Raw genomic sequence first — 24,656 nt, forward strand, 5'->3', positions numbered from 1 at the left:
AACAGAAAGTAGTAAAATATATGTATGTAGAATAAAAGTACAACTTCAGCCACATCTTCTGGTCGATAATGCTATAAAATATTTACCAAATAGTCTTCTATAGCATGCCATCACATTGTATATATATATATATGTATATATATATATATATATATATATATATATTTTAAATCTCTGAAACAGCTACATGCTAAGCAGCTGATGACCCCCGTTTTCTTTTTCTTTTTTTACATAGGCATCACCACATTATCAAGGCCAAGAGACCACTCAAGGATAAGGGTTAAAGAGTGTACAGTAGAAATTGGACGATATAGTAATCATTAGTAATGAAAATTTGGTAAATTTGATAACTTATATGGAACGGCTCATCAAGAACTTATTTTCTATTTACAAAATTTTAGTTAAGGTTTTCTCTTTTCATCCTTATGTAGTAAAATTCTGTTTTAAAATTGACGACTTTTGCGAAATCGGCTTATGCAAATGCTAAGTCTATTTCTATTTAACAATTTTAGTTAAGGCCTTTTTTTCATCCTTATATAAATGAATTCTCTTTAGTCATTATAAACTTTTTAGAAATCGGATTATGTAGGTGCTTAGTCTGCGACAGGTTAAAATTAATATTTTTTTTCCTTCCGGGAATTTAAACTGCATTCTTTATTTTTATTTTTGCATTTTTTATTCAAAGCTTCTTTAGACATATATATATATATATATATATATATATATATATATATATATATATATATATATATATATATATATATATATATATATATATGTTTGGAGGTACAAAATTTATATAAGGATTTAAATAAAATATACGGGAATTTCTCGAGAGCTCTTTCGGCTATCATCTCGTCAGGAGAAATCGATAGCATACAAAAACAATATTACTGGCGAAATTAAAGAGCACTACAGTGCTTAGAAAAAAAAAAGATTAAAAAAAATATTTAATCTGAAAGTGCGTTTAAAAGCAATTAAAACTGAACCTTGGCACAACGAGGGGGAAGGGAGGGGAAAAAAACGGGGAAAAACGGGTCAAAGTTCCCCAAAGAGAAATAATGTTTTCGTTGTCTCCTTTTTGTCGGCATAACGAAGACTTTCGAATCGCAATAAAGACAGACTCCAAAATCTTTAAATGGTTTTTGGAGTCTGCTCTGTGTAGCACCTCAAACCACTCTATTTTATATTTTTCAGCTCAGCATGGATTGTCATCCAAATGTCGGCCAATAGCAGAGTCCAAGGCTACGGAAGGAGAAAGACTACCAGATCCTACCCTCCTCTGTCTGATTTTAGATGGAACGTGTTGGTTTACACGAGTTAACAAATGCAAAGATGTTCGCCCAACATAACCAGCATCGCACTGGCAGTTAAATTGATAAACAATATTACTAATTTGGGTGTAAATCAAACTATATTTGCGAAAAGAAAAAGCAGGTCTCGTAGTGTATACCAAACGCAAGAAAACAGAGTAGAAACACTTATAAACACTTCTAGCAATCTCTTTTGACAATTTAATAACCTTGTCCCCAATCCACGGTAATTTTAAATAAAAAGAAAGAGCTCTCGAGAAATTCCCGTATATTTTATTTAAATCCTTATCTAAATTTTGTACCTCCAAACATTTATTTACATATTTACGGAAGCGGTACAGTCAATATCAGATTGACAAGTTAAACGATATTATTCGGTTAAGGAGCAAAATTAGATCTGCCAACCTTTCCGTAGTTTTTTGCGTTCTTGTCTGAAACAAGATGTGTTCCCACTCTACATTAGTAAACGCATTGCTGCATCTAGGGTTAAACCCAGCTTATCTATGGAGCGTGCATTTATACGAGATGATATTAATAAGATGGCGGAGAAGCTGGAATTTTATATTAGTACCCGTCATCATCTCTGGTCCGTAGTGAAGGGTTCCTTGTCTTTTTTTTTTTTTTTTTTTTTTTTTTACTTTTTTCGTTTTTGCAAGTATTTATCTATCGGTGATGGATATGCTAAGCAACATGCGTCCAGTGATAATAATGAACAACTTGCTCTTCTGGTTCGAAGAAGACATGGCTGTGAGCTTAATAACGGAAGCAAACATATTTTTAATTTTTCGAAAACTGTTCTTACAGACATCGAAAATCAAGTTTTATCTAAGGTGTAAGATTTCTTTACCCCCCCCCCCCATTGATACAAATAAAGAGAGAACACTCGGTGCTTTTGGAGTTTTGTTTTCTCAACTCAAACATATAATACTCCCTATTTCCTGGAGGACATTTATGGGATGAACTCAAGTTTGGTTGATTTAGCTCACCGATATAGCAACACTCCTGATTGATTTAATTCATACTCATGAGGTTTTATTTCATATTTCTATGAAGCACATATTACACGTGTTTCATTGAATAGTAGAAGACCACTGAACAACTCTTCAGAGACAAGTGTACGTTTCTCAAAAAACTGTTGGGGGAGTTTCTCACACAGAATGAAATGGGATTTGGAAAAGATAAAAGGAAATGGAGATATGTAAATCCGCAAAAACAAAGAAAAAAAAAGAACATTTCATAACTAAGTTAAAAAGAACGTGTGAGAAAACATCATACGTTGCCATAGTGAATATGGCGATGTATGACGTTCTCCCACGTTTGTTTTGAATTCAATTGGAGGGGGAGAATATAAATACAATGAGTAAGTTTGTTTTTTTTTTAAAATTTATATTAAACTAGCGTGGGTGCCCGGTGTTGCCCTGGTGTTTGTAGGTGTGTTTTAAGCAAAAAAAAAAAAAAAAAAATTAGTAGTTGGTAGGCAGCCTCAAACCCGTACCGTGAAGGAGGAAAAGAATGTAAAAAAAAAAAAAAAAGCGTGACGTCTTTGCCGTTGCGCCCATCGCAAAACCGGAAGTATTGCATACATTTCAACCGAGAAATCTTTTAAGGATTCTAACCGCCCCATTTTAAGTGCAGTTGTTTGCATCTCTCTTGCACTTGGTTCACCGGGTATGTTTGCCAGGTAGATTTTGGAAAACTTTTTTCATGAGTTCGGTTGCTCTTATAATTACTGGAATGATACATTATTGCGTTTTCTCAAATTGCAACTGATTATATCACTTCAAATCTTTTCTACATGCATGACAAAACGAAACATCCTGACATCTACCTCTATATATATATGGGACAATAACTGACCTTGAGTCAAGCACTGTCAATCATACTTAAGCAACCTCATGCAAAGCATTATATATATATATATATATATATATATATATATATATATATATATATATATTTAACTGCAAAAGCAGATTAACCCCCTTGTCCCCTTGACTTATCTGTAACATTACTTTTCTATGTCTTTTATTTCTCCTCCTCCTCCTCCCTTTCTCCTTCTTTCATATCTCCCTCCATTTTCTTTCGCTCGCTCTTCTCTTCAACTTGTCAGCTTTTCTCTGCAATCCTTCCTTCTTTTCTCTTTCCTTTAATCACTCTCCCCACACACTCTTTCCTTTTATTCTTTCTCTTTCTCAATACTTTAATTAATCTTTCTTTTAGTTTATTCCCTCCTCTTCTGTTTGCTAACCTCCCCATTATTTCTTCCTCCCCAATGCTTACCATTCCTACCGTCAGTTTCTTCCTGTTTGACACTCTCTCTCTCTTTCGCCCCCTTCCCTCCCTTCATCTCTCTCTCCCTTTTCTCTTCTTTCTCTCTCTACTATCTTCTTTTTCCTCTTTCTTTTTTCTCTCTTCATCCGTACTCTCTCTTCCTTCTTTCCTCTCCTTCTTCTCACTCTTACTCCTTCTCTCTCTCTCTCTCTCTCTCTCTCTCTCTCTGCTATTCTTTTTCTCTTCTTGTCTTGCCCTTCATTTATATATCCCTTTCTCTCTTCTCCACTCTCCCTCTTCTTCCACCCGTCTCTTCATCTTTTTCTTCTCTTTCTTCCTCCTTATTCATCATCTCTATCATCTTCTCTTTCTTCTTCTCTATCATTCTCTTCTTAATCCTCTCTCTTTCTCTCTTCATCCCCCCTCTCTCTCTCTCTCTCTCTCTCTCTATTTATTTATCCTCCTTTTCTTTTCTGCATCTCTTGTTTATCTCTGCTTTATCTTCATGTCTTTGTCCCTCTTCTCTGCCTCATCCTTTTTACCTCTCACCTTGTCATCCTGTTTTATGATTCTCCCTCTCTCTTTTCCTCTCTCTCTCTCTCTCTCTCATTTTCTTTGTTTCTTTTCTTTTCACGCCCCTTTCTTATTCTTTGTCTTTCCTTCTTCCTCTACTCCTGAAACCCTCTCTCCTTATTCCGGCCTCTCTATTTTTTAAACCCTCTCTCTCCTATCCCTCTTGCTGTCTCTCTCTCTCTCTCTCTCTCTCTGTCTCTCTCTCTCTTTCATTCTCTCTCCTTATCCCCCTCTCACTACGAAATACTTTTGTTTTGTTATTCTTTCTGTTCAATTTGGACAATTTTGCATAAACGTCTTTGTCTTTTAGTACAAATATCCATCATTAACAAAGCAACACCTAAAAAATTAGCTTGAAAATAATTACCTTCAACATAATACAAACAACAGCATATTTATAAAATTACCGTAGATTTACTTAATTATTATTACATACGAGCGTTTGTTTAAGTATTTGAACTAGCTGAACTACTTGTCAACACCGGGGTCCCTCAGGTTTTCTTGAATTTTATAATCAAGATCAGAAATTAATGATTCCCTCTCTCTCTCTCTCTCTCTCTCTCTCTCTCTCTCTCATTCTCTCTCTCTCTCTCATTTTATTTTGTTTCTTTTCTTTTCAACTCCTCTTTCTTATTCTTTGTCTTCCCTTCTTCCTGAATGTTTAACTTTGCTCTATTTTCATTCTGTTATTAACCATCCCCACCCGACATAAACTGCTCCCACTCCGCATACATACCTTCACCCCTATAACCCCACTCCTAATCCCCCACCCACTCACCCTTTGCAAACCGGCTATGGACATTTTCTCAGCTTTGTCAACAACATTCGTTTCTAACAGCTAAACATAATCACCTAAATAAGTAGATAAAAACAAAAAATATATTAAAACAATCTAGAATAAAAATAAATGGCACAAAATCGCCCAAACAAGAAAAACAGCCAAAATTCAAGCCTCCATTAGTTTTATATATGTATATATATTTTTTTTTTCTCCAGGTTTTAGGTAGTTTTCCATCGGTTGAATGGAATATTTCCTTTCCAGTATTCCAATTCCCAAACTCCAGCCCGCGTTCTCCCCTCTCAACTCACTTCTGTGCCACCAACCCCATCATTGAAAACCTCGTCTGTTTCCCCATCCTTTCCGAGCATCTTCGTTCTCTCTGCTCTCCTCTCTACAGAATGGAACAAAAGCCAGATATCAGCTTGAAGCCCACTGCTACTCACCACCGCCCTCTACACCTGCAACCCCCTCCGCCTCCCCCAACCCATCACTCCATCGCTCTGTTCAGCTCATCGCCATCAACTCAATTCTAGTTTGGATTATTCTTTTTCTTTACCATTTTTATTGATTTCTCCATTGTCCTCCTTTCTCTCTACCAGATTCTTTAAAAAGGCCTTCTGCACTGAAAGAAACTCTATCTCTGTATCTGCATATCTCTTCCCCCCCTTTCTTTCTCCCTATCTATCTATCGCTAATTCTTCCTCTGAGAATCTCTCTCCTTATCACCCCTTCTCTCTCTCCCCCTATCTCTTTGTATCTATCTCTGACTCCCCTCTCTCTCTCTCTCTCTCTCTCTCTCTCTCTCTCTCTCTCTCTCTCTCTCTCTCTCTCTGAGCCTCTCTCTTCTTATCCTTCTCTGTCTCTGATTCTTTAGAAAGGACTTCTGCACTGAGAGAAACTCTATTTCTAAATCTGCATCTTTCACTCATTCCCGCCCTCTATCTATCTCTCTCTTCTCCTCTCTCATTCTCTCTTTCTCTATCTACCTATGTATTTCTCTGACACCCCCTGAGAACCTCTCTTTCCTTATCAGCAACTCTCTCTCTCTCTCTCTCTCTCTCTCTCTCTCTCTCTCTCACGGTCTATCTTTTACTCTCGGTCTCTGACTCTCTCTCTCTCTCTCTCCCTCTCTCTGAGCCTCTCTATTCTTATCCTTCTATCTATCTATCTATCTATCTATCTATCTAACTAACTAACTCTCCCTGAGAACCTCATTCGTCTTATCAGCATCTCTATCTCTCTTTCTCACACACTCTCTATCTCTTAATGTTTTTTTCTGACTCTCTCTCTCTCTCTCGCTCTCTCTCTTTCTCTCAAAGCTTCTCTCTTCTTATCCTTCTCTCTCTCAGACTATTTAAAAAGACATTTTGCACTGAAAGAAACTATCACTAAATCTACCTCGCTTAACCTCTCTCTCTCTCTCTCCTTTCTATCTCTCTCTATATTTCCTCTGCTTCTGAGCCCCCTTTTCTCTCCTCTCCTTTTCTCTCTCTCTCTCTCTCTCTCTCTCTCTCTCTCTGTGACTCTTTATCTCTCTCTCTATGAAATTCCTTTGTTTTATTCTTCTTTCTACTCAATTTGGACAATTTTGCATAAACGTCTTTGTCTTTCAGTACAAATATCCATCATTCACAAAACAACACCTAAAAAATTAGCTTGAAAAGAATTACCTTCAACATAATACAAACAACAGCATATTTATAAAATTACCGTAGATTTACTTAATTATTATTACATACGAGCGTTTGTTTAAGTATTTGAACTAGCTGAACTACTTGTCAACACCGGGGTCCCTCAGGTTTTCTTGAATTTTATAATCAAGATCAGAAGTTAAGAACATCTATTAAAATATATGCAATACACATGAGAACGCAAGAAGAGGAAATGATAGAATAGAACAACAGAAGCGAGACAGAAAGGCTTTTATGATATACTAGCTGTACAGACCCAGTGTTGCCAGGTCGAAACATATTGTCGAGCGAAGGGTTTAGTGAAATACTATTTAAGATACTCCGAATATCCTACGTTGTTACGAATTTGCTGAACGTAGGCCACATGTTGTACTTATGAAAATATAAAACACATCCATCTTCGTCCATGAAAATTAAACGGGAAATAACTTGCATACCTTAAAGGAGAAACAACTCTTATTGCGTAAATAATAAAGCTTTATTCCGTTATTTAAACGCAACTGATGTCGATTATAATAATGATTAGAAATAAATTAAATATGAATTTAAAAAACAAAAAATTTTTATTACATTTTCACCCCAAACAAGGCACATTGCCACTTTGATGTAGGGGACTACTATTAGGGACATAAACTACAGGAGTACTATGTGGGGAGTTGGGCAGCAAGATGTCGGTTCACGTTACACTTGAACTTCTGCATGTCAGTACAGTTGGGGAAGCAGGAACCCGGAAGAGAATTCCAAAGTCTAGCTGTTCTGGGGAAGAAACTACTAGAGTAGAAGGTTCTCTTACATCTAGGGATCTCAACTGTGAAGGGGTGGGATTTTGCTGCTTGTCGGGGGTACTTATGTAGAGGGGACACAAGTGCTTGCAGTTCATTGGAGCATTCACCATTAAAGTACTTGTAGAACAGGCAGAGGGATGCTACATTTCATCGATGGGACACAGGCTGAAGCTTGGATGACAGTTCAGGACCTATCAGGTTTGCAACTCTCTCTTTTGAACTTTGTCCAGCGGTGAGAGACAAGTAGCAGATGCACCAGCCCAAGTATGATAACAATACTCCATACATGAGCGAATGGTGGCCTTATAGATATACAGGATACTTTCGGGCGTTAGTAGTTTTCTAGCACGGTAGAGAGAACCCACCTTTTTCACAATGGTCCTAGTAATGCTCTCAATGTAATTGTTCCAACTCATGTTTCCTGTGAACGTTAGGCCGAGGAGTTTAAAAGATGTACTTTCAGGTAAAGAGCCTTTGTCCATTGCTATTGGTGGTAGAGAAGGTTTCTTGTAGTTATTGAAGGAATTAAATGGAGCGCTAAATGTTTCAGTTTTGATTCTCGCTGTTGGCACCCAAATCCAAGAAGAGAGAGAGAGAGAGAGAGAGAGAGAGAGAGAGAGAGAGAGAGAGAGAGATGCGCCATGGTTTACCCTTTATGCACTTCGTCACGTGTGCAGTTTGCCAAAAATATGACGTCTGATTGGGCAAGCCAGAAGAGAAGTTGACTGCAAGCACCACTCAACACTAAGTTTACAAATCAAACATATTCAAAATCTTATGTTGCGAGTATTCGCATTTGCTGCTACAAGTCGTTTGTGTCACTAATGATTTCAAATATTTCTGCCGATATGCTATTTATTTATTTATTTATTAGAAGTCGGTTTGCGGCTTCTCCTCCAAACTAAAAATCACATACAATTATCGCTATTGTATATTGGCATAAAATAACCCAAACGAGGTTGATATGCCACAGAACTGGCGGATAGCCAAGATAACTGGAAGTTTCACACATATTAATAATGGAGATTTAATATCTTGTAACAGAGACACTAACGTTGGGTAATCAGCAGTAGGCATATGCAAATGGCCAAGCCGACTGCGCGATGTAACAGCAGAAATAAAAAAAACACAGAGAAGCAGGTATCTGAGACGTGTTCGAGACGTAGAGTATTCGAGGCATGTTTGAAATACGAGAGAACAGAAATAGAAGTGTTACACGTGTGGCCCGCAAGCGACAGGGAAAGACGTGTCTTAACCATGGCCGGACAAAGACAGAATGCCATGTGTTCAACATGGCAGAGTCTTGTAAAGCACATTGGATTACAAGCAGACGTTTGAACAAAAGATAAGGTTTTATTCTGAAAGTACCTGTAAATAAATGTATGTTGTTTCAATTGAAAAAAGTGAGTCAAATTCTTACCTTGTCTTTGTTTCCTTGTGACTGTCTGCATACAACGTGTGGGGTCCTGAGTGTTGATATGTTATGACTACGTTACTGTGTGCGAATCTGAAGCAATAATTATGCTATTACTTTCAATGCTAAATTAAGGGGAGGAGGTTGTTTAGTATCTGTTCTGTTTGCCATGAGACAATTTTCCTAGATTTTACTTTTTTTTTTTTTTTGGTGAGAATTCGTGTTGTAGCGGTTGTGTTTCATGATATTTGCTTCCAAACATTATCTTCTTCTTCTAGGGGTGACAGTCTAGTATATGTTTGTTCATCATGATACCATTCTCCTAGTGATTACCGCCTCCTGTGGAAGGGGTCAGTGTACCTATTTACAATGCCTCCCCACGGGACAGAGTTAGACACCAGGGTCGTTTTTTAACGTGGAGAAAAGGTACAAAAATAAAAATTGTCTCAGTTGTGAAGGATTTCTCGTCGACTGAAAGAGAATGAGAAATGGAAGTGCCGCATCTGAAGAACAGATACTACACTTTGATCTTGGCCAGGAATTTATTTGCTCCCCCACCGAGCAAATTAGGCACAAGGCCGATTTTTAATGTGAGGAGTGAAGGGGAAATGGGGACCAACTCCCCGGGGATAGGGGAGCTGGATAGTGACAATTGGTATGAAGGGTTGCCCCTACATTGACCAAGGTCTTATATGTAGGGTCGCACCCACATATAATCTTTGCTTGCAGTATCTGCCGGAACAAATACTACACTTTGATCTTATTTTATTGAGAAAGAAAAAATTGAACATAAAAAACGTACAAAAAATTAAATTCAACAAAATTAGGCACAAGGCCCTACAAGAAATTGGGAGGGGGAGGGTACAGGGTCTTTTTGACTATGTAACAGATGAGACTTTGAAGTCTTACTCTTGACTGGCAACATTTACCAAAATACCTCAATCACTCTGTGGATCCTAATCTAACTAATAACCCCAGCGTTCAATGTAAAATTTAACTATGTACAATTTGTATATTCATTTCTGTATGTTGTGTGTGCATTTTTTTTTTCTTTTTTTTTTTTGTGTGTGTGTGTGTATGTGTGAGAAAATAAAGTTCGATTTCATTAGAAAGAGTTCTTGAATTAATTGGCATAAAATGTTCGTGGAGTGGGAAAAAACTAATGAAAATGTTCATTTCAAAAATAAGGAAAAAACTACTAATGTGTTGTTAGTAGGACCCCCCTGTACTATTCTATGTGGCTAGATCCCCCACTGTTTTCCGGGGAACCGAAAACAAGCAGAGCATCCCTAATGGGGTTTGGGGAAGTCGCCTTAATGGAGGTGGGAGAAAATAAAGCAACGGATGGAGGGGGTAGGAAGGTGACCTCTGAGTAGGGGGATGACCGGGGGCATCAGAAAATAAAGATGAGGAGCAGGGGGGTTGGGCAGACTCAGAGGTTCTCTAATACCAAAAAATAAAATCAGGAACAGGATCTCATTTGTACCACCAGTCAAGAGTTACTTTACTGAACTTATAATGCTAACCTAGGCGGGATGGGTTCCATAGGACCCAGCACCGCCCATGCCATGCCTAAGGAGGGAACACGTATTGAAACTTGGCTCCTCGACGGATGCACAAACTAGTGCTGTGCACCCACCTCTTGTCAAATTCCACTCTAGGCAACCTCTTCCAATCGCATCTGATCTTTACTTTAAGCAAATGTTTAAAGTAAACGATCAGATCCCGATCAGGAACAGATGTCCCTTCGTGGACCAACTTGAGGCGCGCGATCCAAATGGTCATGCGCGCTACTGCTAGGATCGCCAGGAAAACCAAACTTTCCTCCCTGGGGAACGGCGGCTCCATGTTGTACACAAAAGTTCCTACGTCGAGATCGAGCAGACACTCGGCATCGATGCGAGCTGTTACCCCCTCGACGTACTTTAATAGGGGCTGTATCCGGCTGCAACTAAAAAACGCGTGCTCGATTGTTTCGGGCTCGCGTTCGTCACAGCACGGACAGAAGCGACTGGTATGTTCTTTATACCGGAAAAGTACGTCGAAGAGGGGCAGCGCATTTCGGACCAGTCGCCAAGTCAGGGAGAATTCCGAGTTATTCAGAACCTCCCGTCCCGGCGCCCAACGCCATTGAGAACGGACAACCTCCATCGACCATCCCATCCGCCTACAAAGTGGATCCTTCGCGGTCCCCTCCACTAAATCCCGATACAGTCTCTTCCTTGGCTGATCGAGGACATTGGTCCCCGGCAAAGCTCTAAGAGCGGTTCGGCATTCGGAGAAGAACTTGGACTCCCCCTTCGGTCTACGACGACCTTCTACCGAAGGGTTGGGTTTGAGATTGGGAAACGAGTTCTCAACCACAGGGACCCAAGGAGCGTCTCCTTCAAGCGAACGACCCAGGAAAGCCAATCTCTCGGCATTTCTATGACACAAGAGACTGGGCTGACCCAGGCCTCCCTCGCTCGGACTTTGAACACAGACCTCTCTGCAGACATAATGCTTACCCTCGTTCCACAAAAGTGAATCGAGGCGCCCTTGTAAGCGGGTTAGTCGTTCTGCAGGGAGAGGAAGTACAGACAAACGGTAAAGGATGAGCGGAAAGACGTATGTAGCACACGCCTCCGCCCGACCCTTCAAGGACAATTTCCTTCCAATCCAAGTCTTTACTGACCTTAGACTGTACTTCCGACCAATTCTTTTCCAGCTGAAGTCCCGGTCCAAACCAGACACCGAGAATGCGGACCGGTCCATCGGTCCAGCTGAAAATACCTGGAAGCGAGTTTACCCCGGTCCAGGCCCCCAACCGCAGGCCAACAGACTTGCTACGGTTGAAGATGGCCCCTGTTACTTCTTCGTATCGAGCGAGCGCCTCGACCACCGCTTGAACGTCCGTGAGGCAAGACACGAACACGGTGACGTCATCGGCGAACGCGGAAACCCTGGCTCGTGTGCCTCCAGGGAGAGCTATTCCGCGCAGGACTGGTGTAGCCGCCTCGTCCCTTAACTTGCGAAGGAGGGGTTCCAACGCCAGGACATACAACAGAGGCGACAGCGGACAACCCTGTCGCACCGACCGAGAGACAGCGAATGACTCCGACAGCTTACCGTTGATCTGCACCGCTACCGTCGGCCTGTCATACAGAACAAAGATCCACTTGCGGAAGTCCGGATTAAATCCGGCGGCCTCTAGCACAGATCCTAGGAACCGATGGTCGACCCTATCGAATGCCTTGGACTGATCCAAACTGATCAGCGCGGCTTCGGCGTCGTCTTCTGTCCCCTCTATGATCGAGCGTATCAAGTGCAAATTGTCTTGAATCGATCTCCCCTTCACAGCATAAGTCTGGTCCGGTTCGATCAAGTCAGTGATGACAACCTGCAAGCGATTCGCAAGAATCTTTGCCAAAATCTTTAACTCTGTGTTTAGCAGAGTCAAGGGCCTAAAATCATCAAAGTTTTCCCTCCCACCATGCCGTTGACCTTTCCTCAGCAATGTGATCACACCCTTGGTCACCTGTCCAGGGATGGAACCCTGGGCAAACCAATGGTTGAACATATCCTTCAGAATAGGGACCAACATGGGCGACAGCCTCAAGTAAAACTCGTAGGGTAAACCATCAAGCCCCGGGGATTTGTTATAGCCGACCTGCTTCAACGCAGTAATGACCTCATGCTCAGTAATAAGACCATCACAGCTAGCCGCCCGAGCCGCCGTGAGGCGGGGCGAGTCAGCCAAATAGCTGCCAAACTCATCAACCCTGAGTCCGGGTAGTTGGGTGAAGCGCACCGATAGATGCTCCTGAAACCCCTCGCAGATCTCCCGAGTCGATACTAAGGGGTGTCCTTCCAGGTTATGTACTTTACGAATGTACCCATCCGAACCGCGCCTTAAAGCAGCCTTACGCTCAACAGCGTCAACATTCACAGCCTCGTTAGAAACTTTGTTTAACCTAGCCCTAACTACTTGACCTTCATACCGCTCGCTAGCCAAGCGGTTGAGATCTTGTTTAGCTAGTGCTAGCTCTAGGGGTCCCCCCCCCTCCACCGCCCGGGTCAGCTTATCCTCTAAACGCTTCTTTGCCTTAGCCTTATCTATTGCGAGGCGTTGGCTATACTGGACAGAGAAGCGCCTAATTTTGGCCTTTAGACTAACCCACCACTTACTCCCTGTAACCGCCCCCACTAAAGCCCGCTGAATTAGCTCAGTGACCTTCAACCGGTAGTCCTCCAGCTCCAACAAGGTGCTGTTGAACTTCCAGTATCCAGCCAGTTTAGGCCTAGCACTTAAGCTCAGACGGGCCATAACAAGTTTATGGTCCGAGTGTCCTAGCAAGTGGAACGTGGGGCAAGATAGGAAGTCTACATCACCTCTTCTAACTAACATCCGATCCAAGTAAGTGCTTGGATGGGAAGGCACTACAGGATGCCACGTCCACATCTCCCGCCCCGGATGATCCAGACGAAATCTGTCGACGAGATCGCACGAGGCCATCAGGTCAGACAGACTGCTGTCACACCACGCCGACCCGCTAGTCCCCCCGACCTTATCTATTTTGGAATCAAGGATTGCATTCCAATCCCCCATTAAAACTAACCGTTCCGGATCCACTAAGAAGCCCTCCAACCGTCGAAGAAAGACTGCTCTCTCCACAGCAGCATTGGGAGCATAAACAGCAACAATCCGAAAAACACTACAATTAACAGCAACATCAACAACAAGCACCCGCCCGTCCTCGCCTGCGTGAACAACATTCACCGACGCTGACAGGGTGCGACTCACTAGCAAGGAGATTCCACGACTATAGGTATTGCCATATGCTGAGTAGACATCGTAATCGTTTACCAGCACCTGACAATCCACGTCACAAACAAAGTGGGTCTCCTGGATAGCAGCAATATCTACCTTGAGGGACACCAAGTCTCTCACAACGCGCGAGGCCTTGCTTCGACACCTGATGCCCCTCACATTCAATGTAGCCAAGTTCAAAGACATGATCACTTACCTCAAGCACTGTCACAGACGGGTCTGAAATCCTGGGCAGTGAGGACATGGCAGGCCTGGCCAAGGCTGCCGGTAAGTAAATCCGATGAAGGTGATCCATCCTTGGCCACGCCCCCCACGTCCAGGGGGAAGGTTAGTTTGAGTGCCCTGTATAGCGATGGGTGTACATACATGGGGATTCTACCCTCACATTTAAAGAAAATGTTGGTCAGTGAAGGATGGTCCCTATCCACCAGCTGCTGGCCTGGGATCGCATTCTTCGCTGCCTTAATCATTGCCCACATTCCTCCAGTCCTAGCGTCCTTGTCGACCCTAACGAAAGTGGTCAACAAGGGAGCGTCCTTGAATTTAGTGGGGTCTGTTACTAGGTCTCCACCGACTTTTTCAAAGTTTTTAAGTTTATTGTACCGGACCTTCTGTTGTCCTTTAAGGTCCGGAGCCGGTTGGAGAGGGTCTGTTTCACAAATCCTGCTTCCTGGCAGGAAGGGGAGCTTTTTGGTCCGTTCAGTGCGGACTTTGGGAGTGGGGGAGGGGACCTCTTTTGGTTGATGTGGAGGCTGAGCGCTTGGGGAGGGGGTAGCCTGCTCGTTTTCTTCTTTTTGGCTCCTGTCACGGGATGAGGGGCGGGAAGAGTTTCTTGGGGCCTTTATAGGAGAGGGGGAAGGTTGTTCGGGTTGCTGGGGTGTTGGGATCACAGGGGGCTCATCCTGTGTTGTTGTTGCGAGGGAGTCCTTCTCAGTCTCAGTGGGGGTAGGATGGTTTGCGCGTGTCTTGCGGCTTTTCCTCCTCCTGGCTCTCCTGATCTCTGTTGCACTCAGGGCCATAGAGACTGTTGTTGTCTCTTCCTCTGCCTCTGACGCGGCCTCCTCCTCAGATTCTGGTAGTTTCCTCTTGTTTGAGGAGGAGGGTGTCTGTGCGTCCATTTTCTCCGTCTCGCTCTTCGGTTGTTCTTGGTCTTGGGTGACTGTCTGCAAGGATGGCTGTTTGTTGATCTTGCCTTTCTTTACGACCGTCACCCAGCCTGTCGGTGCCTCTGGAGGATTTGTGGCCGGCGCGGGAGCAGCGGCTTGATTTGTTGTCACGCTTGTTCCCGCCGCTTTTGTGGGCTTCTTCCCTCCATTCCTCTTTGGACAGTCCTTCGCCATATGCCCTTGTTGTGTGCACAGCCAGCAATGAGGCCTCCTCCCTTCCACTATAAGGGAGAGTGTCCACTCTCCGAACTTGAGTGTGGCTGGGATGGCGTAGAATCCAGCCTTGTCCAGGACCATCTGTACTTTGTAGTCCCCGGTCATGATGTTTCTTAATCCGCGGACCGGGGTGACTTCCTCTACGTCTCCATACTGGCTTAGGATAGCCCCCAGTTGTTTGGCCTCCATATAGCAGGGGACGTTTAGAGCAGAAACATTTGCTCTCCTCTTGTTCATATAGATGGGTTGGAGCTTTATGTTCCTGCTCTGATGGCAGGTCCTGGACAGCCTGACTGCGTCTTCGGAGGTGGGGAGCAGAACATCCCACTGTGCATAACTCCTTCTACAGATGTAGTTGGCGGGAATGTTCTGCTCCAGCAACACGTTCATCATGGTGTCCTTGTTGACGCCCGTCAGACCCCTTGTCTTGGTGTCTGAAGTTATCAGCGAGAGCACTCTTTTCTCCAGAACTTCCACTTGACCCGGGAGGGGTTGGATGTTGTTCCCCTGGGTATACTCCTTGTAAGTGGAGTCGAAGAGTGCTCTGTAGTCTTCGGGCGTCAACTTCCCTTGCTGCTCTTTGGGGCCCCATGCCGGTCCTCCATCCTGGTGGGTGTCAGCTGGACTCGGGTTGGGGGGCGTAGCTGGTGTTGTGGGGCTCTCCATTGTCATGGGCATTTTTGGTTTCGGAACGGGGCCGTTACCAGGCAAAGTAGGCCATTGTGTTTTTGGCGTTGTTTCGTCCTGGCTTGGTTTGCTCTCCGGGCCGCTCCCCTTTCTTATTTTCTTCCTTTGCTGGGTTGCTGTCCCCTTGGGGGATGGAGGTGTCTCCCCTTCTGGTGCCGTGTTCCCAGCTGGAGCCTTGGTGGGTACTGTCAAGGGTGTCTCTCCTTCCAGCTTGCTTTTGTTACCACTGGCCGGAGAGCCACCACTTTTCCGTATTTGGTCCTCTTGGGGAGTGTTGGGGGGCCAATCACTGTCTTCCCCGCCGAATAGTGAGCAGATGGAGGCTATTACATCTTCATCCAGCACCTCGGTTTGGTCCGCGGTGCTGTTTTCCTCCTTTTCTGTTGGGGAGTCGCCCTTTGGGGGAGCGGGGGATGGGTTCCCCGGTCTTCCTCCCTTGGTTCTGCCGTCCTGGGGTGCAGCTGGTTGGCTGGGTTCTGCACTTTCCCCAGATAGTGACTTAACGGCAGCTTTTTCCGCTGGGTTGCCCTCGTGGGGAGCGGTTGCAGGTGCTTTTCGGGGGGTCGCCGCGGGCTGCGGCCCTACCCTCCCGCTTTCTTCCAAGGTCGCCGCGCGCCGGGGCCCTACCTTGTTTCCTGGCGCCGTCTCGCCGGGAGATGCATCAGCTCCCTCACATAGGGAGTTGTTCGCAGTTGAGATGCTGCGCATTTGGGGTGACGTACCCCTCCTGCCTGGCATCGTGGCGGTTGCACTGGCTGCTGGCGCGGACCAAAGTGTAGTGGGGGAAAAGAAAACCCAGGGGAATGGAGGGGGAGGAGGGGGAGGAGGGGGAGGAGCGGACTTTGAAGAAATTAGAGTTTTTGACTTCGGTGCTAGCGGGTCAGAGTGCCGCGTCGCAATTAAGAGAGAGAGGGGATAGGCATCCCTGCCCACAGAGGGGAGCAGAAACGAAGCACCCGCCCTACCCCACGTCACCCTACCCACTAACGTACCCCAACGGAAGCGAGAAAGAGAACCCTGTCTGCTCGATCCACTGGGAGAGCAGCGAAGATAGACAAAGTTTGGGCCTGGCAGGTCAGAGTGCTGCTCAGGCAATTAAGTGTGGAGAAATTAGACCATCCCCTGTCTCTAGAGGGAAGAGACCGGAACGAAGAAAAAACGCATGCAAAAAAAAAAAACAACAAAAGCAGGTCTCAACTACCAGCTAGTGGTGCTGGTCCCGAGATTCCAGTCTCCCAAAAAAGGGGATCGGTTTCCGGGTCCAAGCTCCCACAAATGTGGAGTCGGTCCTTTAGGTCCTGACTCCCCAAAGGAGGGGGTCGGTCCTTGCTAACAAAAGTTAGTATGAAAACACCTTAACCTAGCCCGAAAGCCCGGTGGCGGAAAGTTTAGTAACTGAGAGAACAGATACTACACTTTGATCTTGTTTATATATTTTATTGAGAAAGAAAAAATTGAACATAAAAAACGTACAAAAAATTCAATTCAACAAAATTAGGCACAAGGCCCTACAAGAAATTGGGAGGGGGAGGGTACAGGGTCTTTTTGACTATGTAACAGATGAGACTTTGAAGTCTTACTCTTGACTGGCAACATTTACCAAAATACCTCAATCACTCTGTGGATCCTAATCTAACTAATAACCCCAGCGTTCAATGTAAAATTTAACTATGTACAATTTGTATATTCATTTCTGTATGTTGTGTGTGCATTTTTTTTTTTTTTTTTTTTTTTGTGTGTGTGTGTATGTGTGAGAAAATAAAGTTCGATTTCATTAGAAAGAGTTCTTGAATTAATTGGCATAAAATGTTCGTGGAGTGGGAAAAAACTAATGAAAGTGTTCATTTCAAAAATAAAGAAAAAACTACTAATGTGTTGTTAGTAAGACCCCCCTGTACTATTCTATGTGGCTAGATCCCCCACTGTTTTCCGGGGAACCGAAAACAAGCAGAGCATCCCTAATGGGGTTTGGGGAAGTCGCCTTAATGGAGGTGGGAGAAAATAAAGCAACGGATGGAGGGGGTAGGAAGGTGACCTCTGAGTAGGGGGATGATCGGGGGCATCAGAAAATAAAGATGAGGAGCAAGGGGGGTTGGGCAGACTCAGAGGTTCTCTAATACCAAAAAATAAAATCAGGAACAGGATCTCATTTGTACCACCAGTCAAGAGTTACTTTACTGAACTTATAATGCTAACCTAGGCGGGATGGGTTCCGTAGGACCCAGCACCGCCCATGCCATGCCTAAGGAGGGAACACGTATTGAAACTTGGCTCCTCGACGGATGCACAAACTAGTGCTGTGCACCCACCTCTTGTCAAATTCCACTCTAGGCAACCTCTTCCAATCGCATCTGATCTTTACTTTAAGCAAATGTTTAAAGTAAACGATCAGATCCCGATCAGGAACAGATGTCCCTTCGTGGACCAACTTGAGGCGCGCGATCCAAATGGTCATGCGCGCTACTGCTAGGATCGCCAGGAAAACCAAACTTTCCTCCCTGGGGAACGGCGGCTCCATGTTGTACACAAAAGTTCCTACGTCGAGATCGAGCAGACACTCGGCATCGATGCGAGCTGTTACCCCCTCGACGTACTTTAATAGGGGCTGTATCCGGCTGCAACTAAAAAACGCGTGCTCGATTGTTTCGGGCTCGCGTTCGTCACAGCGCGGACAGAAGCGACTGGTATGTTCTTTATACCGGAAAAGTACGTCGAAGAGGGGCAGCGCATTTCGGACCAGTCGCCAAGTCAGGGAGAATTCCGAGTTATTCAGAACCTCCCGTCCCGGCGCCCAACACCATTGAGAACGGACAACCTCCATCGACCATCCCATCCGCCTACAAAGTGGATCCTTCGCGGTCCCCTCCACTAAATCCCGATACAGTCTCTTCCTTGGCTGATCAAGGACATTGGTCCCCGGCAAAGCTCTAAGAGCGGTTCGGCATTCGGAGAAGAACTTGGACTCCCCCTTCGGTCTACGACGACCTTCTACCGAAGGGTTGGGTTTGAGATTGGGAAACGAGTTCTCAACCACAGGGACCCAAGGAGCGTCTCCTTCAAGCGAACGACCCAGGAAAGCCAATCTCTCAGCGTTTCTATGACACAAGAGACTGGGCTGACCCAGGCCTCCCTCGCTCGGACTTTGAACACAGACCTCTCTGCAGACATAATGCTTACCCTCGTTCCACAAAAGTGAATCGAGGCGCCCTTGTAAGCGGGTTAGTCGTTCTGCAGGGAGAGGAAGTACAGACAAACGGTAAAGGATGAGCGGAAAGACGTATGTAGCACACGCCTCCGCCCGACCCTTCAAGGACAATTTCCTTCCAATCCAAGTCTTTACTGACGATTTGAGCTTAGACTGTACTTCCGACCAATTCTTTTCCAGCTGAAGTCCCGGTCCAAACCAGACACCGAGAATGCGGACCGGTCCATCGGTCCAGCTGAAAATACCTGGAAGCGAGTTTACCCCAGTCCAGGCCCCCAACCGCAGGCCAACAGACTTGCTACGGTTGAAGATGGCCCCTGTTACTTCTTCGTATCGAGCGAGCGCCTCGACCACCGCTTGAACGTCCGTGAGGCAAGACACGAACACGGTGACGTCATCAGCGAACGCGGAAACCCTGGCTCGTGTGCCTCCAGGGAGAGCTATTCCGCGCAGGACTGGTGTAGCCGCCTCGTCCCTTAACTTGCGAAGGAGGGGTTCCAACGCCAGGACATACAACAGAGGCGACAGCGGACAACCCTGTCGCACCGACCGAGAGACAGCGAATGACTCCGACAGCTTACCGTTGATCTGCACCGCTACCGTCGGCCTGTCATACAGAACAAAGATCCACTTGCGGAAGTCCGGATTAAATCCGGCGGCCTCTAGCACAGATCCTAGGAACCGATGGTCGACCCTATCGAATGCCTTGGACTGATCCAAACTGATCAGCGCGGCTTCGGCGTCGTCTTCTGTCCCCTCTATGATCGAGCGTATCAAGTGCAAATTGTCTTGAATCGATCTCCCCTTCACAGCATAAGTCTGGTCCGGTTCGATCAAGTCAGTGATGACAACCTGCAAGCGATTCGCAAGAATCTTTGCCAAAATCTTTAACTCTGTGTTTAGCAGAGTCAAGGGCCTAAAATCATCAAAGTTTTCCCTCCCACCATGCCGTTGACCTTTCCTCAGCAATGTGATCACACCCTTGATCACCTGTCCAGGGATGGAACCCTGGGCAAACCAATGGTTGAACATATCCTTCAGAATAGGGACCAACATGGGCGACAGCCTCAAGTAAAACTCGTAGGGTAAACCATCAAGCCCCGGGGATTTGTTATAGCCGACCTGCTTCAACGCAGTAATGACCTCATGCTCAGTAATAAGACCATCACAGCTAGCCGCCCGAGCCGCCGTGAGGCGGGGCGAGTCAGCCAAATAGCTGCCAAACTCATCAACCCTGAGTCCGGGTAGTTGGGTGAAGCGCACCGATAGATGCTCCTGAAACCCCTCGCAGATCTCCCGAGTCGATACTAAGGGGTGTCCTTCCAGGTTATGTACTTTACGAATGTACCCATCCGAACCGCGCCTTAAAGCAGCCTTACGCTCAACAGCGTCAACATTCACAGCCTCGTTAGAAACTTTGTTTAACCTAGCCCTAACTACTTGACCTTCATACCGCTCGCTAGCCAAGCGGTTGAGATCTTGTTTAGCTAGTGCTAACTCTAGGGGGTCCCCCCCTCCACCGCCCGGGTCAGCTTATCCTCTAAACGCTTCTTTGCCTTAGCCTTATCTATCGCGAGGCGTTGGCTATACTGGACAGAGAAGCGCCTAATTTTGGCCTTAAGACTAACCCACCACTTACTCCCTGTAACCGCCCCCTACTACACTTTGATCTTGGCCAAAAGGCCATGTAACATTAGTGTAGTATATTTTTATTTGTCATGATACAATCATTCCAGTTATTGCCTTTTTGTTTGGGTGGAGAGTAACAAAGTATCTTTTTTGTTGTTTTGAACCACCCTCCTTGGCATTAGCTCCTCCTTTGATGGGATGTAGCATAGTAGTTGTTTATCATAATATCATTCAGTCAACTCCTCTTTAGTGTAGTATCTGTACTGTTGCCATGAAACCAGCTTCCCATACATTACTTACCACCTCCTTTTGGGGAGGGGTAGTGATGTAGTATATGTTTGTTCGACACGATACCATCTGTCCAGGAACCACCTTCTCCATTAAAGGGGAGGGCAGTGTACTATATGGTCATTCGTCATGCTATCATAAAATATGCAACCAGAGGAGGAGCATATTTTTACGTCTACATATAACTATTGCTTGGTGTTTCTCAAGACTGTTCTTCATTTAAACTTTAAAATTAATTTCAAATGGGCCATCTTAAACAAGGGACGCAACTCCGTATTGTTCATATAGAATTACTTTCCGTTAATTGAAATAAAAATGATATTTGGAAAATAGAAAAAACAACGTTTTACCAAAATTATTTTTTGTCCTTATCAAAGGTAAGCATCTCTGTATGGCCAAATAGAGAGTTACTTCCCCTTTTCTAAATTTGGTGGCCTTGTGTAAATAATTGTGAACTGGAAAAAAATCAATGAAACAAATTTGTCCCACACAAACGCTGATCTCAGGATATTAACGTGTCCCCTTTCATCAAAATTGTTTTGCTAGGATATTGTTATTATTTGCATTATATATTTCTGAATAATCATCGGTTTTAGATTTGTTAGGCTATATATGGCATGTCAACCATTTGAGGGGTATTTATTGAGAGTAATATACAAAGTGAAGAAAAAGGTCTAGCAAGCTAGTTTTCTAAATATGCTACAAAGGGAGAATCCAAGTGATGTAGTATTCAGGATGTATAAATAGATGGATCATCTACCATAGTTGATACTTCCTGATCAGAATTATATTTATGTGTTATATTGTCTGGTTCTGTATAACTTGGAGGAGTGTATTGCGAGTGTATATAAAACCATGTATATGTTATATAGTCGTCTATGTAATGTTTGTTGTGTATGTGTGTACATTTTTAACACATCTAATGAACATATATATATATATAACTACTTCATTTACTCACATAAAATTAATATACGAAAGTATAGATTTATGCGTAAACTTTAAGTATTTACTTCAAAAGTGCTCAATACGTAGGTAGAGCTAGTTAGTAATTTATAAAATATATATATGGCGATTAAGCTACACTGAGTATTCGGCGTTTCATCAACTCTAGGATTTCTCAGGCTTATGCGCATAAGCCTGACGAATCCTAGAGTTGATGAAACGCGGAATATTCAGTGTAGCTTAATCGCCATATATATTTTATAACTTACTATATATATATATATATATCGTCAACAACAGTTCAACAAACGGGAAATATAATATTTTATCAACAAACATTTCCTTAACAACAAAGGGGCATAACATTTGGAGAATTATATTTTGCCAAAGAGGAAAACATTACTTCATTCGTTTGGGGATTTTGGTTGATAAATCTGCCAAAAGCTGAAAAGAAGATTCCTTCCAAAGAAACGATGAGAAATAATATGAATCTAAGTACGAGGACTAGCTCAGCTGAGCATTTCTTAATTAGTATAGCAGGGATGAGATCAGGCGCACATGGTTATATTTCAGACAGCTTTTATTCCAAAATGATTTCCCGTTGGAAGATTGCATGCAGATCCTTATGCTACATTATTGCTATTTCCCTGCATCCGATAGCTTCCACAGCTGAACGATTCCCAACCAGCTGTGAACGGGTCTGTTTCATCTCTCTAGCTCTGTTTCTCTGTATATATTCATTCAAACTAGTCCTTGATACAACGTAATCTAACTCATATCTTTTAGCATGTTACTTTTGAATCACGTTTTTCTATCTATTAGAAACTTATTTTGTTTATCCATTCTTTCCTTAATTGTTTCTAAGTTAACCTAAATATTGCTTCTAAATTAACCTAAATATTATACTAAACATTTCTTCTTTCAAAGCTTTCTCTCAGCATATCTATTTATATATAACAGTCAACAAAATAATAATAATAATGTTCATTATCTATCATTTTAATTTTTATTAATAATAGTCGATTTTCCTAAATCGACTATCAGCAAGGCAACCTGATGTCGGCCCAACAAAATCTAACATATGTAATATTCTTTCAGTTGTCATGAAAGCATCCTCCTGGGTATTAGCTCCTCCTTTAAGTGGGGGGGGGTGCAATGTAGTATATATTTGTTCACCATAAAATTATGTTCTCAATCATTATCTCTTCAGGAATGGTTATGTAGTATCTTTACTGTTGTCACGAGACCATCCTTCAAGGCATTATCTTCTCGGTTAAGGAGGATGGTAGTGTAGTCAATGTTCATTTGTCATATATATATATATATATATATATATATAAAATATATTTTAGTCATCGACATACAGTCCTGTTTCGTTGTATCACAACTCATCAGTGCCGCTAGACTAGCACCTATCCCAAGCCGAGGATCGAACCTAGAACCGTCGTGATGACAGTCGGCAGTTCTACCCCTTGACCACGGAAGCGGTGCCCACAACTAATCTGTCCGAATGTCTATTTAAATAAACATCCGTCCGCCACTCGTAAAGTGCTCAAACGTTTGTTTGTAAACAAACCGCGAGCTTCGCATTTTTCAGCCAAATTAAGTAGCGAGTGAGATTATTTACGATAGTGCTCTACCCAAAGAGGGGGGCTATATAAAATATATTTTAGTCATCGACATACAGTCCTGTTTCGTTGTATCACAACTCATCAGTGCCGCTAGACTAGCACCTACTAACATAAACATGCAACTATTGAAAGGGCATATTTTTACTAGTATGTATTAGGTTGGTGCAAAAATAATATCGTTTTTTTTATACATAGTTGAATGTCAAAAAACATTATTTTTGCACTAACCTAATATCACAATTGTTTCTTCTTTCAGAGATCGTTATTCATTTAAACATCACATCATCCTCCATGATTGATATTCCATGGTCAGAATTATATTTTTTGAAACTAATCTCTCAGTATCGTATCCTTTTGATGTTTCTGTAATGCAATACAGATAGTTGTAAAAATAGATCTGAAAGCGAAAACTGTATCCTAATCATCAGATGACCACACTTCTTTCTGGTTAGCAAATAGCATATGCTTGGATATTTTTAAGTTTAATTCAATTCAATTCAATTTGAACACCATGATTGCAACAACACGAGCTAAACCTAATCATCTCCATTTCTCCGTAAAAAAAAAAAATAAATAAAAAGTGAATCATGCATGGTCCCCCATGAACGAGGCATAAAAAATGACTAAGTTCAGCATTTGCCCACTTCCGCATTTAGCCCCAAAAATATCGTAGGGGATGTCAAATCCTGGTAAAAATGAACAAACGGTGCAGTTTTACGTCTTTACATAGATAAATTTGAGTTCTGCACCATGCAAAAAAACGAAATGACCTAAGTCCATCATTTGCGTCCCCCCCCCATTTTGCCCTATAAGTCCCCAAGGCCTTAACATATTTAAATTTGAGTTCACCACCATGCAAAACTGCTAAATAGACATACGCAGAAAATTTGGACAAATATGATAAAATAGTCCCAAAAATGGAGTGTTTTTATTAGCCCTAAAAGAGCCTCTGGAACACATCCAAGGGTTATCGCGAAGTATAGACAAACAAAATTATATAGAAATTAGTTACAACTTTTTAGAAAGTTTTATAAAAATCCAAGGCATCAATTTTTTTTGATAAACACAAAATTGTACACTTTAGCCATTTTAACTCGAAAAGCACCCCTAGGGGGGACAACTGGAGTTTTTCCGGAAGATCCGTTCTGTTACTTTTTTTTACTTATATCATGTTTAATGTTTGTGCAAAATTTAAAAAAATTCCAAGGTGTAGCTATTGAGAAAAGTGCGGACAGACGAACGGACAAGTGT

The sequence above is a fragment of the Euprymna scolopes genome, chromosome 5 (genome assembly GCF_053919585.1).
Source record: "Euprymna scolopes isolate OS-2025 chromosome 5, ASM5391958v1, whole genome shotgun sequence".
NCBI lineage: Eukaryota > Metazoa > Mollusca > Cephalopoda > Sepiida > Sepiolidae > Euprymna > Euprymna scolopes.